We start from the raw sequence: 19,249 nt of genomic DNA on the forward strand, positions 1-19,249 counted from the left end.
GATTTTAATAAGCGAATGCGTTACCTTCTCGGAGTTCATGAGACAGCACCATCGACAGGATGGAGAGCCAGTGGCGGGAGAGACAGAGCTGAATCAAATAATAAACAGCTGCTGCACAAATGCAAGACGGCGGCCCAGCAGTAGGCTGGACACAATAATGACAGGGGGCGGGGGGAATTCCCCCATCACTGCAGGGTGAACATAAATTTATTCACCTTTCATTTTAACATTTGTTTTTTTTTCCCCCTCATTGGGTTCCTGGTCGGGAAATGTTTCAAGAGGAAAAATAAATCCCTATCATTATTAAAAGTCCCAAAATGGGGTCAGAAGGAGTGTTATTTTGCCAGGATTTGCCACAAAACAGATAACCTGAATTGATGATATTTTCATTGTCTCCGAACTCTCCTAGACTTTCACTGCAGGTGCAGAATTTACATTTTTTCCTCAGTCGTGCGCATTATTGAGCATAGGCGTGTGCCGCGTATTCACTGACAATTCCCCATATTGACAACTTCCCTGGAAGTTTGATGTGAGTATTACATCCGCGGATCTCACTGGCGGTCAGATTTTCCCATTGATAAACCGAGACACTACAGAAAAGATGCATGCTTCACGATATGAATGTGCTGATCGGAGGACAATTTAATTTCTTTCATTCTACAAATATCAATTTGTGGGTTATTAAGCATCATAAGTTCCTGACAGCAATTGAACTACAGCGACTTCAATCAGAAGTCTCGGAAACAACTAATGGAAGCCCCCTCCAGTCCCACATTTTGCCACTTCAGCATTTTCATTTGTTACTGAGTGAAGTTAACCCCAGGTTTATCTACTCTGTGCCACAGTTTAGCAGTTCCTCGTTAGTATAGTCGTCAGTATCCCCGCCTGTCACGCGGGAGACCGGGGTTCAGTTCCCCGAAGGGGAGTAGGCATTGTCTATCATATGAAGAAATTTGAAATGTCTTGGGCATTGTTTTATATACAGGGGAGAGTGCAGATTTCGTCTCAGAAATTTAGGAACAGCGGTAGTTTTTAGAGATCCTGGAATATTAAAGTTCCTTGAGAGGAAAGCCCCTTCACACCAACAGTCAGCCGACAGTTCCCTGTGTGTCCGAACACCCGACTCTGGCTCTTTCACGAAAACTGGGCTGAATCGGAATTTCAGTGAAATCAGTGAATTGGTAGCTTGAACCCAGGACAGTTTGCTGAAAAAAGGTATTTTAAAACCGAGAGGAGCCGGCCCCATTCGGTTTAGTAATGACTAACGAGGCAGAATTCATTAATAATCTGACAGTCAACGAGTATCTTGTAAACAGTGTCTGTAACATGATAGAGTAATTTACATTATAACATCTGCCACCATTTTATTAATTTATTAAACTTATTTTTTCCCTTTATTTCCATTGTTTTTGGACGGCAGCTATTCAGGATCCAGCCTTTCATCCCCGCCCCCTCGCAACTTTTCTTTTCTTATCCCATCTCCTCTCCCTCAGTGAACACGATGATTCTCCTAATTCCAGCTCTATTTTCTATTCTCCGCACTATCAGCAGCTCCTTGGCACAGAGATTATTTTCTCTTTTGATCTTTCATTGAATAAAATTTGAAAGATGGTGAAGACCGTTCATATTCCTCTTTCTTCCTCGTCGCCAATCTTTCCGTTTTCTTCCTCTGCAAATCTGTTTGTCTTTTGAACTCACTCCTAACCCTCTTCAATTCTCGACATCAAACCAGAGCTCAGCCCCTACATTTAACGCACTGACTGTCCCTTTACCGAGATCCTTCCCCATGATTGCAGGAGGCATTCGATGCATTTTTTTGTAAATTTGAACAAGTAAGATCAGCCCAAAACTATTCCCGCTGACTGGGAATCTCGGACCCAGTGCCACCGTCAAAGAGTTAAAGTCAGGGTTTTTACCGAGGGAATTAGAAAAAAGAATTCTACACATAAAGTGTGCGAGAACTTCTGTACACGACAATTTACCTACGTCAAAAAAACATAGGACAAATTGCAGGACTCCAACCTACAATCTTCTGATAACCTTGCACGACACAGGGAAGTAAAACGCCTCATCTAATACGACCACAACATCAACAATTCCAGAATTATCATTTATTTTTCCGCAACGTTCAGGAACCTGAATCAGAAGGTAGAGAGCGCAGATTGCCCACGTATCTGATCCCCTCCTGAATCTGAGTTATGATATGTTCTGTGAACCTTGTTTGTTATTGTGTTGTCTAAACACTGAACCACAATGAACTCACCAGGATCCCGATACTGGAGTTACTGACAGCTGTCAGTTCTCTCAGAGTTAAAAGACGGGAATCGGGCGGAATTGGAGACAACACATTCCCTGGGAGACCGAGTCCTCACTAAAAGACCGGGAGGGGGAGAGTCAGGAACAGAACAACTGTGACACTCCGGTCTGTTCAATGACTCTTCATCCCTCTCAGTGAACCCAGTGACAGGAATTATTGAAATTAATGGTTCATGAACAGCAAATATCCTGCAGGGAATTATCCCAATTGGACGATCTAAAGGGGCTAATTTCAGCATTAAAGGGTCTCAGTCCTTGGCCACAGACTGGGACATTTTGGTCACCTTCTGATTGCAGTGAAATGTGAAAAGTCCCGCAGCGACATAATGTTCCAGAGATACAGATACAGTAACAATCCTAATATTGGACAATAATGGCTGACGCTTTATCCATTTTACACCTAATGTCTCTTATATAACTACATGATATTAGACAGACTGACAGGCTGTTATCAGATGAACACTCAGTACTTGAACATCCCGAACATCGGCCAATTGCGACCCTGCCTCAGCTTATCTGCTGCTGAAACCCTCACCCATGTCTTTGTCCACTCGCGGCTTGACTATTCCAGTGTTCACCTGGCCGGCCTCTCATCTTCCACCCCACACATACTTGTGCTCATCCAAAATTCTGCTGCCTGGAACTTCACCTGAAAACATGGGAAAAGTCCACTACCCCGGAAGACGATGGAAACAAAGTCCACGCCAGGGCGGGAACCCGAGTGAAGATTGTTAATGATCAGTTTGTTGATCACCCGTTTTTGCAGTTTGTTCAGTTGCTGAGAAATGAACATTTGTGTTCCTGAGCAAATCAAAATGGCAAATTCTCCCAATAGATCAGCACAGAGACCGCTGTTATGGTCACTGTAGCAGTTTTCACAGTGACATACTTTGCTTTAAAATTCTGTCCATGACAGTGACAATTGAAGATTGGACATGGAGCTAAATTGCGAATGAGAAGTAAGGCGGCCACTTCAGTGCCAACTTATGACGGGTGCTTCAGCGCGAAATGACGGAGTGCCTGTTCAATTTAAAGTTTGGTGCTGCCATAACAATGACAGTGTTGGAGAGGAGTGAACGTGTAAAGACTTTGCTGAAAGTTTGATATTCTAATATATGAAGAACATAATCAGTAGATCTGCTGTTTCCAGACACCATATAGACATATAAATTTGAAAAGGCCGCAGTTTCTTCTGGCGAGAATCATGATTGTCAATAGGTTCTCCGTAAGAAAGAGGGAAACGAGATCAGTGATAGCGAGAGCCAGATAAATATCACAGTATGTAGAGGGAATGTTCAGATGTGTTTCGACTGAGTATTATGCGCCTTGATTCTTTCCTGTCATACATGCAGACACTTTTTCAAAGCATGAAAACAATATACGCTCAATATCCTTCCTGTACACTTCTTTGAGACAGTATCAAGGCAGCAGGGGGGCGGGGGTCACTCGGATTCTGTGTCTGGAATGGTACCGAAGAACGACCCAAGGACCATCGACACTCAGTCCTTGCTGACTGACCGCGCACCAGCCGGACCGTTGGAACTATCGTCTTTGTAAATTGAAAGCTTTAGGTTACCAGGGATCTGGAAGGGAATGAGTTTTCCCCAGAGATGCCTCATTGTTCCGATGTTCACAAAGCTGATCAGCAACTTCAACGCTCCCCTTCTGAATGTTCAAAATATTCCGCCGAAAGCAAACCTCAAGCTGAAAACCTTCTCGCCATCAACAGGCTGATATCTTATCCAAACTCTCTTTTTCTATTTATTACATGAGATATGGATATGCCTCCACGACCAGTATAAGTTGCTCATCCGAAATTGCCTTGAGAAGGATTGCTAACTTTACAAAGTGAAAATACTTCAAACATTGAAGTAAAATTAGTTTTGAGATGTTGCCCTGTCCTCAGGATGATGCAAGTGAAGCTTGGAATTGGAACTGAATTGCGAATGAGAAGTAAAACGATCACAGTTTTTACGAATTATGAGCGGTTCTTTAGCGAGAAATGACCGAATGCCTGTTGAATTTTAAATTTGGTAGTAAAAGCCGGGGAAGTTGCAAGTGCAGGAAACTAAAATATATTTCCACCTGGCTCTCAGTCAGGGCTTTAGGCGATTGGAGCAAGTTGCGGAACCAGTAAATTAGAGAACAAATAACAGGCCGACTGCCCTCGGTGATTCAAAAATCTATCCCAGTAACAGTCATATAGCAAAGCTACTAAACCGTGGGGAGAGCTCACGTTAATTTTGCGTTGGGTTTGCCCTCTGCTGGGTGTCTTCGTCACTAGAATGTCTGAGAGAGATTGGAATTACGACAAGTTAGACGGGAAAACATTGGCTTCTCAGGGACCTAGTTTATCCGTCGCTTACAAGTCGCTCAGCAATGAAGTAGACTTTGCGCGGTTCAGTATTTTACTTCGTTCCGGGCATGTTTGAGAATAATTAACAACAAATTAGGAGTATATTGTGTTGCTTTTTTAAAAGATATCTCGAAGCAGCAAATGTTTTTTTGGCCTCGCCAGCAGCTGACTGACTGTTGAGAAATTTGATAATGGATAGACTTTGCTGACAGATGCAGTATTTGCGTGAAATTGTTGTGAAGCGAGTTATTGTTGTCGTGTAGAGAGCTGTTGATAGCTTCAATGCAATCACTTTATGGTAGGCTAGTACGATTGGTTGCACTGACACTTGCAAATTGGCTCGAGGTAATTTGCCTGCAGCATTGCAGCGAACGGCAGGCATGGGCACAGTTAACAGCGATGTCACTGCTCGTCTGCAAGTTTCTCTGTACAGGAGAAAATATTTGTTGCCATGATGCTGACCGGTTTATTGCACAGAAGTGTGAAAAAGGACAGATGCCAGGACAAGAGGCAGAAATTTTCCAAAGGCAAGAAGTGTGGAAGAGAAAAAGGCTCAACCTGCGATGCGGCAGGAGAACACGGTCCGATTCGAAATCCCATTCCGATGTGACAGTATAGGAATTATAACTGAACCTCGAACTATGGAACAGTAGAAGGACTGCATCTGAACTGGAATAGGGACAGAATTACCACACATTTCCCATGTCCCATTGTTCAATGGGGATGGAACCCGTGAGCTTTAACGCTATTAGCATCATCCTCTAACCATTGCAGCTAACTGATCAAAAACAGAAAGTGCTGGAAAAACTCAGCAGGTCTGACAACATCTGTGGAGGGAAAGACAGAGTTAACATTTCGAGTCCGTATGACTCTGAAGAGGTTTTTCCAGCATTTTTTGTTTCTGTTTCAGATTTCCAGCATCCGCAGCATTTTGCCTTTATCTCGGAGCTAACTGGTCGCCAAGCAGCACGTTTCCTAGTTTGATCAATTGCTTTTCAAATTCAGTCTAGCAGTGAGTGGAGAATTCAGCATTCTTCCTTACCTGACTGATCCCGCACAGGCTGGAACTCTCGTATTTGCCCAGTCAAAGCTACAGGTTACCAGGGAGCTGTATGGATATATTTGCCCCAGAGATGCTGAGCAGAGCGTCGTTTGCAAGTGTTCCGTTGTGCAGTAGCAAAGCTTTGTTGTCTTGTCGCCAACAAATTTGTAGCACAGAATTGTTAAAAGAAGGACGGATTTGTCAGAACTAGAGGCAGAAATGTTCCAGAAGGAAGAAGCATGGAAGGAAAAAAAACACAGCCTGCAACGCTGCAGAAATACTTTTCGAAACGGTCTGTCCATGTGACAGCGGAGGAATAACAACTGAACCGGGTCCGGGCTTTAATTCCTTCTAACTCGAATAAAATACGTTGGCCCGTACGGGGATCGAACCCGCGACCTTGGCGTTATTAGCACCACGCTCTAACCATCTGAGCTAACCGGCCAGCTGGCGAAACTCCCCTAGTATCTGGTTTTCAAACTCAACGGGCAGTGAGTGGAGGATTCCTCAATCTTCCTCGCTGATTGATCGCGCACAGTCTGCAACTCCCGGATTTGCCCAGTTGAAAGTTCAGGTTAACAGCGAGCTGTGAGTGTATGTTTCTCCCAGAGCTGCTGAATGATCCGATCTTCACAAAGCTGTTCAGCTACAGATACCTTCTCCTTCTTGTCAATGATGTAAATAATCTGCTCAAAGCAAACCTTAAACTGCAAAATCTCCCGTCAATAGGCTGGTATCTATGCAATCTCTTTTCTATCTATTTCATGGGGTGTGGGCATGTCGCGCATGACCAGTGCAAGTTGCTCATTCACAATTGTCTTCGGAACGATGCTAAATTATATAAAATATATAAGCACTTCAAACACTGAAGTAAAAATAGTGTGGAAATGTTGCAGTATCTCTAGGATGTAGGAATTGAAGCGTGTGGATTTCATGGCGAATTGGAAGGAAGTTGCTCACAATCGGGCAAACTCACGGCGGGGGCTTCAACGAGAAATTACCGAGTGCCTGTTGAAATTTACATTTGATGCTATCATTCGCGGGAGTTGCAATGTCAGGGAACAGAAATATATTTCCGCCTGGCTCTCAATCGATGACTTGAGGCGATCAGAGCAAGTTGGGAAAGCGGTAAGTAACAGGCCAACTGCCGCTGTGATTGATGTATTTATCTGATTAACAGTCATACAGCAGCGCCGCTTCACAAGCCGCAGAACAACAGTGTGGGGGGAGCTCAATCTTTTTTTGCCTCGGGTTTACCCTCTTCTGGCTGTCTTCATAACGAAGCGTTCGGGATTGGTTGGAATTAGACGGGGGCGGCATTGATTTCTGAGCCCAGGAGGTTATGTGTCACCAATCAACGGCGTGTAGTTATAATGCAAAGGTTTCAAATCCGTTGCACTGTTTTGCTGCAAAGATCATTGGTATTTGTTTATCGGGCTGCATGGCAGAGCCAATGGAGAACTTACATTTAAAACTGCGCCCGAGCACCGACGTGAATCCTGAAAACATCAGCGTTAAGGGTATTTGGGAGATGGATTTGTACCAACCAGATTTCTCTCCTGAAAAACAAAAGCCACATGTATATTTAGCCGCGCTTTTCATGGCACATATTAACTATTTGGAAATATATAGGGGGAATCTTCATGAAGTTTTTAGGCAACGAGAAAACTGGCTGTGTTTGATAGTGTGGAGGTTTGATAGCAGGGAGATATCAATTGACTGGTTAGATGGTCAGAAAAATGCCAAATGGAATTCAACCCGGGGGAGAGCGATATAATGCAGCTGGGGAACTCAAACAGGTCGCAGGGAATACACAATTAATGAAGAGAGTATTGGGAGGTTTAGAGGAAGTGATGGACATTGGAGCGAATCTCCACAGATTCCCGAATGTTACATGAAAGGCCGATGAGGTGTTTAAGAAGTCAAGTAGAATCATTTCGTTTATTAGACGAGGCTTAAATATACTTGCAGGGAGGTTATGGTGGAGCTGTATGAATCATTAGTTAGGCCACAATTTGAGTACTGTGTGCAGTCCTGGTCACCTCATGGAAATTACCAAATTACAAATCGATGGTGGAGTTCCGGCATGATGAACGTGGATATCCTGTGGTTTCTGCTGCTAAAAATGGGAGCCAACGTTAGATAAAACTCGCCATCCCAGATTCAGCAGTGACCCTCATCAATATTCCATAACCCGAGCTCTGACCGAAGGGATATATTAACTTTGAACGGATCCACACAATTTAATTTTGAAGACCGCTCAACTGAACAACACAGCAGAATCTTCTATGTATCTATTGCATTTCACAAACTCCCCACCCCTCCCCTTGCCAATTTGCTTGAAAGGAGCGTGATATATCAACATTTAAAACGAAGTTTCACAAGGAGGTATTTAGGAAAATGACGAACTGTCTGGCCAAATGGGTAGATTTGAACGAGTGTTTGAAAGAAGAAGAGAGAGGTAAAGTGGGACAGAGCTTAAGGGAGGGAATTCCAGATGTCGCGAACGTGCAATAATTCTCGTAACATTATTGTGATTTATTGTAAAGGTAGGTAATAGTGGGATTTGATTAGTTTCTCTGAGTGTGTGTGGGATGTAATTGAATTGGAAACAGCTGGTCTGGAGTCTTTGACTCATCAACTGAATCTAGGTTTGAAATGCTAAATGGGAAAACATGGCTGAAGTCTTAGAATGTGAGGTGAGCAGAATTTGCAGTTTCGGGTAAATCACAGTAGTTTTAATTTCAAAGAGATGGTTGGATGTTGCACCTAGCCGAAGAAGGCAAGCAATCAGCATGTTTATTTTTCCAAATGTTCCTGATAATATTAGCACTATGATTAGCAATATGATTCATATTATGAGAAAGGTAAGTTTCAAAGACATATGGGAACAATGAGGTTTACATTAAAAAAGACAAACATTTATAAAGGAGAACGATGCCAGGGAAGGCATTCTAAGGTCGACGGGAAGTGCAAACAGCCTTCAGTATTTGTGCATTAAGCCTGCTGTCTACACAGACCGAAGCTTGGAATAGCCACTTTGAATACTTCTTCCCAGGGTATTGTGTCGACTTGCTGGGGTCTGTTTACATATATTTGTTTTTACTGTTTCCTTAACGGGAGTGTAAGTGGAAGCGAGGTTAATTAGGGGTTTTAGGAGTTAATATACTAGTAATTTATAGACTTGTGCTGTGCTTGAAATCCTCTTACATGTATTACATGTTCGGCACACAACATCAGACAATTAACTGTAACCATTCGGTCATCACCTTCACGTCTTCAGCCATTTTCTAATCTCCCGGTCAACGCAGAAATTAAAGACGTGATTCATCAAATCCTGCAGCTCAGAAGGAGGCCTCTCGGCCCATCTACTCTGTGCCCGTTCTTGGAAAGAACTGTCAATTTTGTTCCACAATCAAGCTTCCCACGTCACTCTGTAAATTAGTTCCCTTTAAATTCAGATTGAATCTGATTCTACCAACCTTTCAGACAGTAAAACAATGCAGCGTGATTGCTGGGAATATTAAAAAATAATCCTGGGAATACTCAACCCGTCAGGGAGCACCTGTGGATGCAACAGAGTGAACTGTTCAGGTCGATGACTTTTCATCAGAAGTGAAGAAAGATTTAAATATATTAAATGTGAATCCTGTAGAGAGGAAGAAGGGGCGGGATGTACAACGCGAATGTCTGTGAGGGTGGAGGGAAGGAGGGAAAAGGTTTCTTGATGTAAAATCCATAGAGAGTTGTAATGGGCATGGAAAGGAAACAAAGGATATGTCCAGGTGGGGCTGTGAATGGCTGCATTGCAACCGTCCGAAAGTAACATGAAGGAATAAAGATAGAAACGTGACAAAACTAAATCAGTAAAACCAAGCAAGACATCAACTGGAGGCAGATGTTATGAAGTTTACATCAACGTAACAAAGCCCGAAAAAAGCATTTGGGTTTACGTGCCAATATTAAGAAGCCCGAATGGACCAATATTACCTTTGGAGGTGTTTACTTAAGGAAGCACTTTGATTTATTCCGGGTTTAGCAGAGCAAGGGAAGATGTTGACTGATCTATGTTACCGCACGTTATGCAGGAAAGAGTGGGGAGGGGTGCATGGTGAATCTTTTTAATCAATGCTCTCGGGCTTGCAGATCGATTTAGACACCTACACTTAGTGCTTCACACTATTTAAACGTTACTCCGAATGAGCTGTCTTGATTTCAAGGGGATGGTATTACACTTTCCCACATCAAACACCATTACAAATCATTTACCCACTCGTGAAATCCATCCCTGTGACTTTAGAGCTTCCCCCTTCAATTTCTGCAACTTAATAGCTCCCTGAAATGAATACACTCTTCAAACCTTTGAAGGTCTAATGCACAGACGAGGATAACAACAATCATCACATCACACGCCACTGGTTAGGAGCGAATAGTTGATGCAAGTTGGAAGGTTTGTGAAATGAAGCCAAAGTGACGCTGCCGGTCTGTCTGTGAGGGAAACGCGTTTTAGGGGGTGAAATACAAAGAAGGGAATGGAAACAATAGACGCTGTAATAACTCTAGTTAGACAGTGAAGGCTGCTATGGAAAACATGCTCAATGGAGGCCGGATAGCCGAGTCGGTACAGCATCAGACATTTAATCTGAAGATCCATGGCTCCAGTCCTTATCCAATTGCATCCTTTTGGGACAAAGGGTACAGTCCCATTGAAATGTCGGGAAAAAAGAGCAAAGTATGCTGAATTATTCAAGAGAACAGAAGAGACGTATAAGTTTCTTCGATTTGCAACAAAAAAAAAACTTTCTTCTCGAAAATGTGGCGTTCTCGATGAATTTTAGGAATTATTTGCAGATTTCCAGCTACTCTAAGTGTGAAACGTTCTTCCAGGCTTTTCTCTTGGTTTGGCGAGACACTATCCCTGTGAATCAGTGACAACAATATGTTCTGATTCAACCCCATTCTTAACGGCGGTGGAAGCAGCTTCTCCCTATTTAATCTCATACTAGATTCTAACAAGATAGAAACCTCGATCAAACCACCCTTCATTCTTCTTTTCTCAAGAGATTAGAAACAGTTAGTTGCCCTGCAAACGAAAGAAAGTTGCAGGAAACGTCGAGGGATTGACACTAGGTGATCGTCTCCTTCAGAAGCAGCACAGAACGGACAGGCACCTTCTGTGCTTTACCCATCCTATAATTATACAAATCTAGAATTATCAAAACTGAACTTCTAAAGTGACCTACTAAATTCCGGAATCAGCACTGCTTCCACTCCAGGGTCACTGTAATCCTGCTGCTTCCTCTGAGTAGCGTCTGGAGGAACATGAGAAATAGGGACAGGTGTATTATGTATTTCACAACTTCTCAATAATTCACGAACTTTTTGCCTGATCTCCTGCTTCAGTTGCACCATCCTGAGAATCCTCAATTCGTACCATCATGCAGCACCATCACAGATAAAGAATTCCTAATGCGTTTGCGGCCCCAGAATCATGTTCACAGCAAAATAGTGGGATGCAATTCACAATATTGCATTACAAAACTCGCTTGTAGCTTTTATGCCACTCCGTCTGTTACATAGATCTGCGTAGCTGTAGATTTAAGACAGTTGTCTGTCTATCTATTGGAATGAGTGGCACCTCGGATATGACAGCCTGGAAGTCCAGATCTTAAAATGATTGTTTGTGCATGTGCACTGGCGATTAGTGAGCTCTGTACCTGTAGAACGAAATCCTTTTGCTTCTCTACGGTCCCCTGTTTCTCACCACCTAGAAAATACGCCCATTGCTCACTGGATAAGCTCTTTGTGTACTCTCCACATGCTTAATGTCTGTCTCTACATCGACTGTTCAGCTGGAGGCACTAAAATCATTTGCTTCTATGTGCTTTACAAGCGTCGTACAACAGGGTAATAATTTATTGCGAATTACTTTAAACCACGTCCGAATGAAACAAAACACCGATATTGCAAAATGTACGTCATAGCTCAGATATTTGTCGGCGACACATAATTCACTAACTGAGAAACCAACGCTTTCGCCGTATAACGTTTTTGAATTAAATTTAACTCGGTTTCACTTCTTATGAAGGACACTCAGCGCAGCGCAAATACTAGCGGAAAGCAGTGAGAACTCTCCACAGTGTTGCCTTCTCTTCTGTCAAGCGGTGCTGCCACAAGCTGGCACTGAGATCAACGCATAAATGACAACTGCAGTTGGATTATTTTTCTTTCTGGTTAGTTGTTACCATATTTGCTATAAACACAACAAATCTCTTACTGAAAGCCAGGTAGAAAGATCTTCCAGTTCCCTCTCCTTGCAACTCCGCCGAATGCTGGGAGTGAATTGAAAATTCACCGCACAGTCAGTGACCCACTGGATTTTGCTCTGAATCGCCGGTCACTAATTTAACTAATTTCCTGACATGCGCTGCCAACTTCAAGACATTTCTCCAGCCGCCTCGGCTCCTGCATCTCATTTAGCATTGACTAGTGTACCTTATATCGCCATTCCTCGCCCTCCCTGAAAAAATGTACAACTTCACTCTTCTCCGCGTTAAATTTCACTTCATGCCATCTGTTCCATCACCCTGCCTCTGTCCTCTGGAAGTTTATCATTATCCTCCTCTGAATTTTACAACACTTCTGAGTTTTGTGTCATCCACAACTTTTGAAATGGTGCCCTCCAAGTTGACGCCTCGGTCCTATGTTGAAGAAAAACAGCATTGATGACACTGCTGATGGCTGGAGAATCCCATTATATAGCAATTCACCACGGCTCTTTGTTTCCTATCATTCAGCTGACTTGGTGCCCATGCTCCACTGACAGTCTTCATCCCAAAACAATCAAGTTAACTGAACGCTAACTGCTTTTAACACATCCAGACATGTTTTCCTGAATGAATCCGCACTTATCCATGTGGTAATACATTTTGTCTCTGGATATCGTTTCCAAAATCTCTTCCACCACTTGAGGTTAAACTGGTGCGTGTGTGGTTTACGAAATGATAATTAGCTACATTTTGTGAACAATGGTATACCATTTGCAATTCTACAATCCTCTAGCATCGTCCGTTATAACTAAGCAGGATTGGAAATTTGCGGCCCACTGCCCTCCGCAATTTCCAAACTTACTTTCCTCAACACCCTGCCCCTGAACCAATCCTGGTGAATTATCAACATTTAATTAAAACCAGGTTTATAATGGCTCCTCTATCTACAATTGTCGTCCACCCAATTTCACAACTACCTCGTGTTTCACTCTGCCTTTGGCAGTGTTTTTCTTTCTTGGCAAACACAATATAAGTCCTCTGGCTCCAGGTGCGAAATTCCGTTTTAGTCCCTATCCGGCCCGTTCCTGTTTTCACAACCATTAATATTTATATCCATACAGCAAAAAAAAAATCTGCTAGTCTATTCTCCCAGTCTCCCTTTTCTACCTGTATTTATTCTTCACTTCCCCAATGAATTTTCTATTATTTTCCATGGTTCTCACTTGTGGTGTATTGTCCCCAGGGTAGAGTCCTCGGCCGAACCATCATCAGCTGCTTCATCAATGATCTTCCGTCCAAGATATGGTCAGAAGTGGGGATGTTCGCTGATGATTGCAAAATGTTCAGCACCATTCACAACTCCTCGGATACTGAAGCAGTCCATGGCCAAAGGCAACAAGACCTGAACAATATCCAGGCTTGGGCTGACAAGTGGCAAGTAACATTTACAGCACACAAGTGACAGGAAATGATAATCTCCATCAAGAGATAATCTAACCATCGCCCTTTGACGTCCGACTGCACTTCACTGAATCCACACAATCAACATTCTCGGGGTTAACATTGACCAGAAACTGAACTGGACTAGCTATATAAATGCTGTGGCTACAAGAGCAGGTCAGAGGCTGTGGATCCCGCGACGAGTAACTCATTCCCTGACTCCTGAGAGCCTGTCTGTAATCTACAAGGCACAAGTCAGGAGTGTGATGGGATACTCCCCACTTGCCTGGATGAGTGCATCTCCCAAAACACTCAAGTAATTTGATACGGTCCAGTTCCACGCAGCCCTCTTGAGTGGCACCCCACGAACAATCATTCACTCTCTCCACCACTGACGGACGGTAGAAACAGTGTCTACCATCTACAGGATGCACTGCGGGGATTCACCAAGGCTCCTTAGTCAGCACCTTCCAAACCCACGACCACTACCACCTTGAAGGACAAGGGCAGCAGATAAATGGGAACACCACCACTTGGAAGTTCCCGTCCAAGTCACTCACCATCCTGACTTGGAAATATATCGCCGTTCCTTGACTGTCACATGGTCAAAACCCTGGAACCCCCTCCCTAACAGAACTCTGGGTGTACCTACACCACAGGAAGTGGGGCTGTTCAAGAAGGCAGCTCGCCATCAACTTCTCAAGGACAATTAGGATGGGCAATATAGGCTGGCCCAGCCAGCAAGCCCTCATCAGGTGAAGGAATAAAAGAAAACAATCTGACAGCCTTTACTTCTTTCCTTTTGCTCGATACATATTTCCTCATCGAAAATCTTTGGTTTTGTCTGGCCATCCTTTCCTAATCGTGGCAAGGAACCACGACTTCACCCAAACAATCTCTTTAAAGGCTGTCACTGTGGCTTTCCTGAAAATATTTCGTTTCAATTCGTTTGGGCCAGAATAGGAAGAAAGTGTGTTAGTATCAGTGTGCGTTTGTGTTTGCGTGTGTGTGCGTGTGCGTGTGTGTGTGTGCGCGTGTACGTGTGTGTACGTGTGTGTGCGTGTACGTGCGTGTGCGTGTGTGCGTGTGTGCGCGTGTGCGTGTGCGCGCGTGTACGTGTGTGTGCGTGTGCGCGCGTGTACGTGTGTGTGTGCGTGTGTTTGCGTGTACGTGTGTGCGTGTGTGCGCGTGTACGTGTGTGCGCGTGTGTGCGCGTGTACGTGTGTGTGTGCGTGTATGCGCGTGCACGTGTGTGCGAGAGAGAGGGAGACGGGTTGAAGGTGGGCGGGGATGTTGGGTGTTGAGAGGGAGAGATACATAGAGAGCCAGAGGGAGAAAAATGGAAAGCGAGAGATAGAGTGATATCGAGGGAGAGAGAGCTGGAGAAGAGACAGAGAGGTTGATGCAGAGATGTTTGCTTTTAATTTTATCCATTCGCCCCGTGACACTGGAACTGGCTGGGCCCTGTGGAGTGGGAAGCGAATAACCCAGAGAATATTGGTTGATGCCTGTGACTCATTCAGTTCAACATCAAACTGTGCTCCTTCATAAAATGAAAGCAGATAAAATTCTGGGGTCACGTCAGTAAAAATCACTTTGGCAGATGAATAAACATAGAGCTGGTGGAGCAAGAATAAGATGGCGGCCGGAGATGAAGCGTCGCCGTATCTTTGTGAAAAGTTAGAAACTTAAATCGTGCCCCCACCTTCCACACCAGAGCTGTAATAAGGATAGTGTGTGGGGTTATTGTCATCTCTGCCCGGTGCTGAATAATTTACATTTACAGCGTTAACACAGGACGATATCACATCGATCCAGAACTCAGGCGAGTCTGAAGCACCCCTGTCGACACCTTATGCTACTGTGACTCTGTGATCTGCCAGTAAATTCTTAATCAGGAGCGATCTGATGCTAAGTATGTTACCAGCAGTTGAGGTAGTGGAAGCTGGAATAGTCTTTGTTAAAGCTGCTGCAGTTATATAGTTGGCAGATGGATCTTGAATGGAGCTACGGGTCAGCACTGAGATGATGGAGCTCTTGTCGCAGCTCCTGACTCTGGTGTTTCCCGTGATTCTCCAAGCTGGAGTGTTCTGAGATTCAAATCTTACTGAAAATAAAGTTTTCAAAGCAGGCCGGTCACCTGAGTAGAGGCCTAGCTTAAACACTCCCTCTTCACACACAATCATCTCCTCCCATGAACCAGTCCAATTAAGATACATTGTCCTTTCTGTGAGGGAAAGCTGCCCTTCCTTTGGTAAGGAGACCGAAACCCTGGCAGGTTGGATCTCTATGTTATTCTGCCAGTCAGGGATCAGAAGGAAGTTCAGGACCGAGAATGCACTGTTCTGCCTACAGTAGGAGGTACTGCACCAAGAACCTGCTCCAGTTAAACAGAAGTGACAAGGTTTGGACCAGGCACCTTGAAAGAGCGGGCATCATAGACTGGGGAGGTGATGGTACAATCCGCCGGAACATGATTCTCCTCCTCATCTGTTGAGAAGAACCTCCTATCATACTTTTAAGTTAATCAGGTAGAGACAGTCAAGTGGGTGTACCTACATCACATCCATTGCAGCGGTTCAGTAAAGCAGCTCAGCACCACCTTATCAAGGGCAATTGGTGATGGGTAATAAACACCGGCCTAGCCAGCCGCCTGCCAAATCCCATGAATGATTTAAAAAATGTGCCAGAAAGAAAGGATACTCTGATTTTTCAACTCCAAACCAATAAAGATGGCCCAGAACAACTGGGCCTACACCCTCCAGATGTGACCAGAACGAGATCTGGTAGAATTGTCAGGCCTCCAGGCTGTCTGAATTTATCAAGTCATAGGCTTGAAGAAGGAGAAAGGGTAGCTGTAAAAAATATTGTAATGCAATTATGTTGGATTAAGACTGGAGGGAACGGTACTGCGAGTACGTTCGGCATAGCAAGAGTTAATGTGAGACTGGAGAACAGCACTGCCCACAGCGTGATAGAAAGAGTGACATGACAGTATACCTAAGATAGACAGGTTAGCGCATGGGACAGGCATGATCAGGAGACTTGAGTAGATATCAGCATGGAGATAGCTCTTAGTCTGGCCTATAGTTTGTACACAACCACACAAAAACACACACACACGCAAGTAAGCACACATACGCGCGCACACACACACACACACACACACACATACAGTTATGTGTTGCCAACAAACGGTTATTGTTCAACATTACATGCCACTGAACAGCTACTGAAAAGAACTCTGACAACACCAAGTATCCAAGTTTACTGACGATGAAAAGTGACGGGAAAGTGTGTGTTGGAGATAACGCAGAAAATTTGCAGAGGGAGATGGATGGGCTGAGTGTGTGGGAAAGAACAGGGCAGGTGGAATACAATATGCCGAAATGTAAACAGTTTCAGCTTGGTAACAGAAACTAGGAGAATTAAGTTCTACTAAGATTATGCGGGACATTGCACAGCTCCTGCCTGTTGCACTGAGGCAAGTTGGATCTCAATGTTCAAAGCGTCTATGGGACGTATTTTCTATATCTCAGAAGAGGGTTTAATGGTGGGCCGCCACCTTCCGCCTCACCATTTGATTGTGGAAAATTTGGGGAGCAGTTAAGTTGCTGAAATCCGTAATGGATGATGAATTGAGTGAAGGCTTCACTAGAGAATTGCAGGCCGTTATCGGACACCACCAGGTCCAGGATGCCAATGGGCTCTCCAGGTTGTTGGACTTGTTGTTGAACTTTCCTCGCACAAAAATTGTATTCCTTCTTAAATTAAAATAGGTATCGAAAGATTTCAGAACAGCTTCAAATTTACCCGGAGATTCATTTATTCCTTGGCTCACAATGACGTCATCGGTTATCGGACCTTCTGCTTCCAAAAGTGTTTTCAGTTCTTCAACCTGTGTCTCCTTATCTAACCCTAAAGCTATGGTATATCCTTTAAAAATGCCCGCCAACGCCACCAATTCTGTGCCTGAATTGCCCCTTGGATCAGCAAAGATCGACCTGTTAGCTCTGATTTATTATCCAAGGCTGTTTTTCTTTCAGCAGAGGGGAGTTCAGATTTAAATGCTGTTGCACTTTTAAAGATGGATCTGCAGAAACCGTTTAGTTCACTTCACCCCGCGCTTTTTGGGGTTTTGGCGGGCTCCAGCGGCGATGTCGGACCCGACCTCAAAGTGATCTATTTTCTTTGCAGCAAGTCTTTGAATCGAACGTTTGGGTCTTCTCGCGAATTTCCCAGAGTAGAGTCTTCAATTCATCAAAGGGGATTTCCGGCTTTTACTGAGGCGTCAAACGTTTTTATTTCAACGGTTCTAGGCCGCCGACTCTGGACTTGGGCTGGGGGCGGTGATTGAAGAAATGGACTGTTCTGCCTGATTAATGCCCTCAATACTTTTAAAGACCCGTTCAGCCTTTGTACCTATTTTTAAATATTATTTAGCTTGCTCACCCTTGCGACCTGGCTCGGTTATTTGACTCTGTATTGGATGGAGATTCACAATGCCCGGGGCGGGCTCTGCTGGAGTCCTTCAGCTACACAGTGGATTTCTCTTCTGCCCTTGAGCCTCCAGTTCTGCAATGGGGTTTCTTCTTAGGCGATCTTCATCTGTTCTCTTCAGTTTTGGTGAATTCGTCAGGTCAGGATGTGGTTCCTTTAGTTTTTCAGATTTTGGGGTCTTTCCCCAGCTTGTCTTGAGTTCTGGGTTCGGTCATTAGTTGCTACCAAGTTGTAAGAGTTCTGTCCATTGGTCTTACGAAGAAAGTTCAACTGTTGAACAGTCACTGTTTATTGGTAACACACAGCTGTATACATAACCACCAGTATAGCCCAGGCTAAGAGCTATCTCCATGCAGTTTTCTACACGAGCGTCTCTAGTTCACGTCTTTCCGATGTCCGAACCTGTCCATCCCAGGTTTACTGTTATGTGACTCTTTACATCACACTATGGCGGTGCTGTTTTCCAGCCTCACGTGAACTCTTGCTGTGGGAAACAACTTTATCCTACACTTCGAACTCAGTTCCATCATCTCAGCCATTAATATCGAATGTACATAGCTGAGACCGAAGTATTCATCCATCCAGCACCCCACTAATTACAACCAGCCAAGGTGAAAATGTCACTTTTCTTCCTACTCTCTGTTGTCTGTCCATTAGCCAATTCATTTTCCATGCTAGAATTGACGCCAGATCCCATAATTCCTAAGTTTGTATAAGAACCTTTAAGGATTCTTTAATGGATGCTCTCTGAAAATCCAAATTTAGTGCATTCACTTGTGTTCCCTTTATCCCCCTCATAATTACATCCTCAGAAACGCTGATAAGGTCGCCGTACTCAATTTCCCCTTCACAATCTTGTGTGGAGTTTATTGAATAACATTATGATTTTCCAATGTTCTATTAGCACATCCCGAAAAGAAAGGAAAATATCATTTTGCGTGGCAGTGGTGTGAAGCTAATAGTTCCCCGTTTTCTTTCTTGTCCTCTTCCTAAGTATCGGGGTTTGTTACTTTCCAATCCTTGGGAACTGTTCTGGATTCTAAGTAATTCTGAAAGATCGAATCCAATACATCTGCTATCTTTGCAGCGACCTCTTCTGTCAAACTCAATGTTGCAAGTGGAAAGGTCTAGGAGATTGCTTGCAACCTACCCCCATGAATGTCTCCAGAAATCTTCCTTTCCTGGTACAGATTTACATAAGTTCAATATATTCACTTGATATTTGGTTTCAGGTTTATTCTGAATCGTTTTTGAGCCAAATCCCGATTCCCCATTATAATTCCACATTTCTCTGAGTCCAAAGGGTCAATGTTTACTCTCACAATT

The 19,249-nt window shown here is 43.9% G+C and overlaps 1 protein-coding gene and 1 non-coding gene across 2 annotated transcripts in view; both read right to left on the bottom strand.

The window, feature by feature from the left end:
* The window catches only part of LOC144672924 (NACHT, LRR and PYD domains-containing protein 3-like), a 305,162-nt gene that overhangs the window by 215,420 nt on the left and 70,493 nt on the right, over positions 1–19,249 (bottom strand). The window lies entirely within an intron of this gene.
* Positions 6,086–6,159, bottom strand: trnai-aau (transfer RNA isoleucine (anticodon AAU)). The gene has a single exon. It is a non-coding gene; the product is annotated as a tRNA-Ile (tRNA).

Source organism: Cetorhinus maximus, unplaced genomic scaffold (genome assembly GCF_964194155.1).
Source record: "Cetorhinus maximus unplaced genomic scaffold, sCetMax3.hap1.1 HAP1_SCAFFOLD_145, whole genome shotgun sequence".
Taxonomy (NCBI): domain Eukaryota; kingdom Metazoa; phylum Chordata; class Chondrichthyes; order Lamniformes; family Cetorhinidae; genus Cetorhinus; species Cetorhinus maximus.